This window comes from Oncorhynchus keta, chromosome 34 (assembly GCF_023373465.1).
Source record: "Oncorhynchus keta strain PuntledgeMale-10-30-2019 chromosome 34, Oket_V2, whole genome shotgun sequence".
In the NCBI taxonomy this organism is placed as follows: domain Eukaryota; kingdom Metazoa; phylum Chordata; class Actinopteri; order Salmoniformes; family Salmonidae; genus Oncorhynchus; species Oncorhynchus keta.
The window spans coordinates 55,228,386-55,233,330 of record NC_068454.1 but is presented as its reverse complement, the minus strand read 5'-3'; the positions used below and the strand labels follow the sequence as shown (position 1 = coordinate 55,233,330).

General features: G+C 42.5%; 1 long non-coding RNA gene across 2 annotated transcripts; it reads left to right on the top strand.

The window, feature by feature from the left end:
- Positions 1–215: 215 nt before the first annotated feature.
- Positions 216–3,738, top strand: LOC118366526 (uncharacterized). 2 transcript variants are annotated; one of them, XR_004821978.2, is made up of 3 exons: positions 216–299; positions 473–602; positions 2,909–3,738. It is a non-coding gene; the product is annotated as an uncharacterized LOC118366526 (long non-coding RNA). The 2 variants fall into 2 exon arrangements; XR_004821977.2 differs by having other exon boundaries at positions 231–602.
- The last annotated feature ends 1,207 nt before the right edge of the window (positions 3,739–4,945 follow it).

The window sequence follows — 4,945 nt, the reverse complement described above, 5'->3', positions numbered from 1 at the left end:
TGTGTGTGTGTGTGTGTGTGTGTGTGTGTGTGCTTGTGTGCGTGTGTGTGTCAGAGACAGCTGGTGTTTGTGTAGGGATGAGTGCTCAACCCGTCTTGTAATTAGACAAACGCTTCAGTTTAGTGAGTTTGACAAAAAAAAATAGAGGAACTGGAATCCCCAATCTCCTATTCCTCAACACACTACCCCTCCCCCAAACGGACACATGCACACACAAAAGAACTCACTCACTCCAGACAATAATGGCTAAAGCCAACAGAAGCCCAGCTGACTTTGAGATATATAGTATCATCCGACAGGTGAATGAGAAAATGTTTCTAGCTTTAGGAGTGAGATACGAGCACATTTCAGAATTTAGCGACTTCATCTACAATGTTGTGTGATATGTATTAACGAACAAAATACTATTTTTTTCACATATTTTTGGGGAACCTGTCGCATTCTTCACATGACTGAGTTTCTTTCACATCAGGGCGACTCAATTTGTTTGTAGTTGAAGCAGAAAAAGCCCGAAGTGCGAGAGGCTCAGACGGAAGTATTTCAGAAAAAGAAAGAGAGAAAGAAAGAAAGAAGAAGAAAAAGAACAGCGCCAACATCAGAAGGTAAAGGAGGAAATCATAGAGCTACTGCTTTTTGTGAGAAGGGGGGGGGATGGGTGGTTTTAGATTCTCCCTCCTCCCTCTTCCTCTGTTTTCTCCTCTCATCTTTGTTCGAGTGCTTGATGAAAAACAGTCTCCACACCCTGAAACACAATAAGCAAGTGAAGGACGACACATCTCAGACTTCAACAGGAGAGAAAACAAAGTGAACGCGCTCTGTCAAAAGTACTTGTGGTTATTTGGGCATGGAGTCAATATGCACCTTTGGTTACATTTAGAGGACATTTCAACGCATGGGACGGTGGAATAGATTTATACTCATTTTAAATGAAAGGAAAACGCATGTTAACAATAGGATGCAACACAGTTGACACGTAATGGATATTGGAAATGACACCTTCTTTTAAAAACCTTTGAGGCTTTTACAGTTCACGTCGATCGCCATCGTCATCACCCCCGCCGCCTCCGGTCACCCGGGGTCAGTCCTATGCTTTGAGACGGTCCTTTACAAAGGAACGATCACATCCTCTGGTTTATAATAAGTCCTTATCTAATGAGGAGGGATTGGTCACAGCAGGGTGTCTCATATCCTCCTTCTCTCTGGGCTGGGGACACACAACAATAGCCTTGATCTGGGTCTTGTCTGCTCTGTCTCAAAACCTCCCTCCCGTCTTCCAAGAACTGCCCCGCATGCCTGTCATCTGTAAATCCCCTTTTAGAATTATGACACGGGCCTCTTCATAGATTCTCAGTGGTTTTCCCAAAGTTTGTGGCAAACGCCATTCATAATAGGAGTCGTATTAAATATTGACGGTAGTCAATCTTTTATTTTATTTAACGAGGCAAGTCAGTTAAGAACCCATTCTTATTTACAATGACGGCTTAACTGCCTTGTTCAGGGGCTGAACGACAGATCTTTTTACCTTGTCAGCTCGGGGATTCGATCTAGTAACCTTTCGGTTAGTGGCCCAACGCTCTAACCACTTGGCTACCTGTCGATCTAGCCTAATTCAGCGAGAGCGTATTCAAAGTAGATAACATGTGTGCGTGTAGCCTAAACATGTTGTCAATGGTAACCAAACCGATTTTGATCTTAGCTTAGCTAAGTAATTGTGTCTTTTAGGGGTTACACTTACATTACTATGGCTACCAAAGCTGTGAAATAATTAGAGACCAGAGAGTTTAGTGGATTAAAATCCAAAACAAAGGCGTCTTGTCAACAGAATAATCCCACAGGAATATTTCTGTTGTAGAATTGGAGTTACTGGAGGCTTTCAGTCATGTGACGGTGTTATCAAACTGGGTTTAAGGCCATGCTTTCACTTAGTGTGTTGAACCATGACATGTTTGGGCTCTGAATACAACCAAGGCCATTGCCAATTGGAGAACAGCGATTTGCAATGTGTCACATTATCATCATAATAATAATATTAATCAATATTCAACATGTTTAACAATTTTGTGTTTGAATTGTAAGAATTCCGACATTTTATTGTATGACTCCTTATTTTAGTTTTAATGTCTTTGGATACATTGATTTCATCTTCTATCAACACAAACACAAACAACAGTCATAAATCAGTCAGAATTGTGCTTTTCCATTGCATACAGGAAGCTGTTTAGCACTTAGTTTATGAAAGGAGAGAGAGAGAGAGAGAGAGAGAGAGAGAAGAGAGAGAGAGAGAGAGAGAGAGAGAGAGAGAGAGAGAGAGAGAGAGGAGGGGCAAAAAGACCCCTATATATATTTACTCGATACCCACACTGCGTCTTGACACTGTTCACACTCCAAGGCACAAACTGAACTGAATCTTCTGTGTAGGAAGAGAGCTGCATCTGCTGCTCCAGATTTGACATTTTGAAACTGATACAACTGTCATGCAACAGCCCCGTGCTTTCGTGATTTACCTTAAAATACGGTCTCATGCAATATTAACGAGGTATACTTTGTCGAAGGATAGATCATTTACTCCCTCCCTACTGCCTGCTGCCGACATCCCCATTAAGCCAGCGCTCACGCTCAAATCCCTTATAGAAAACAGGGCTGGGAGAACCTATGTGAGGAGGGAGTGGAGGTGTGTTCTCTCTCACTCCACACTACCACCACTCCACTATTCCGTTCTATTGAAATGACATATTTCTGTTTCCCCCTTGGCTTCAAAGTTTATTCACTGCTGGTCTATCACGGCGCCGGCTAGTTTGCTTTTCGCTGTCTTTCTTCTCTCCCCCACCTCTGCTCTCCCGTGTCTTTTGTATGAGGCCATTGCATCATCCCCATTGTCATGTTAATGACCTGTTTGTTCTCTTTGCAGAGGCCTTACCATCCATCAAAGCGTCTTCCAGCTTTTCATCTCGCCCAGACTATCTATACCTGTAATTAGGTTTGGGTGAGGGAGAAGATGGATTTGGTTTGCAGCACCATGCAGAGAAAAACAAGACATCAGGAAGTCCTTACCGCTGTTCTGGGACCAGCCCTTAATGGGTGTCTAATTGACCTGGTCTGTCGTGTGGCCATGGCTTCATGCGGTCGGGGGGCAGTTATCTATATGTGTCATCCTGAGAGGATTAGCATTAGTAGTCTGTCTGTCTGTCTGTCTGTCTGTCTGTCTGTCTGTCTGTCTGTCTGTCTGTCTGTCTGTCTGTCTGTCTGTCTGTCTGTCTGTCTGTCTGTCTGTCTGTCTGTCTGTCTGTCTGTGATGGGTGGCATCATGGGGTTGCTATAATTGCCTTCCAGATGAGATGTGAGTGAATCAGGAAAACATGAATGAATTAACATAGTAGCCTTCTACCTAAAAGTCTGGCATACAACACATTATCTGAAAGAGGACCGATAAAATCTATTATCGAAATGCTCTATAAAATAGGAGTGAATCCAGCATCTCTATTTACTTCCTGTCTCTGGTGCAGCTGTACTGCAGACACGCACATCGCTTCAGTGACCTTCAGGATGATATGAAAACCAAGAATGATGCCTCCGGTGTGTTACTGGTGTGTCTCCTTTCCCAAGATGGACAGCCAAGCATTATTGATCACAAAACACTTCAACAGTGCTATATACTGTGTTGCCTATGGAAGCACATTTGAGAGAACATGTCGTAGCAATTCACATTTTTTTCTGCTATAAAGCGCGTGATGAAATGGTGTTAATTGGTTGCATCGGTTTGTTTGTTTGTTCGCTGTTATCTCTCTTCCCCACGGTCTCTCTCCCGACCCCTTCTCGTTTGAAAACCCACAGGGAGGCTGGATGATAGAACTGCAGGGACAACTCCCTTACCTCTCCTCTCTGTTCTGTTGTTCACAAGGCGACTGGTCCCTTCCATAACAACTCCACCTCATCTACATTAAAAAAGAGGGCCATTTCCTTTCTGCTAGCTTGTTTTCCTCTACTGGCTATGTTCGACATGCAGTCATAGTCTGAAGCTCATTGCAAGCATTTGGAAACATGTTGAAAGTGCCCAAGTAGTTTGTAATACCAGTCTATTTGTCAAAGAAATCCACATCCTTCTACAGGAGAGAGCAATGCAATGCCCTTTTCGCATAGTATGAAACCTATTTGCCTATTGACAGATATGTATTTTCTTCAAGGCAGGTGGAGCAGACCTTTAATGGCACATACAAATGGACTCTATACACCCTGCTATGCAAGCTGGCAGACACTATTTGATATCAGCCAAATAAGTGTGTGTCCATGTGTGTGTGTGAGAGAGAGAGAGATATGGAGAGAGAGGAAGAGAGAAAGAAAGAAAGACAGAAAGAAAGAGAGATAGAGAGAGAGAAAGTGAGGTCTATGTTGTCAGACACAGGAAAGGGCTCCCAAGTGTCACGTAGAATAGATATCTCGTGCATTGACTCACAAGTTGCTGCATACTAAGTGGAATAACCTAACTTAATATGAATGAAAAAATACAAGACAATGTAGAAATATGAAGATACAATATATATATTTTTTTAACCAAGCAACATTGATTCTAACAGTGAACACAATGAGTCCTTTTGTTTAGTTGACCTATTATCTAATGTTTGACCTAATACCCACATTTATCAGCCTACATATATCAATTCAATTTAAATTCAAAATAAATAACTATTTATTGATTGCAATAATATTGGTAATCATACATGCCCTGTGGGACAATGTGATGCGTATTTGGAATGTCCAGTTCACAGTAATGCACTCAAGAATCCCTGAGTTTAATTACTTTATTGTACCATTTCACAGGGGAGGTAGATAGAGACGCTGAGAGGCGCTGAGAGCGCATGGCTGTGCTTCCTTTGTCCCCTGTCGAGGGGCCACAGGGGAGGAATGCCCATAGCGAGAACTGAGCCACCCTGTCAGATGTTATTTCCAT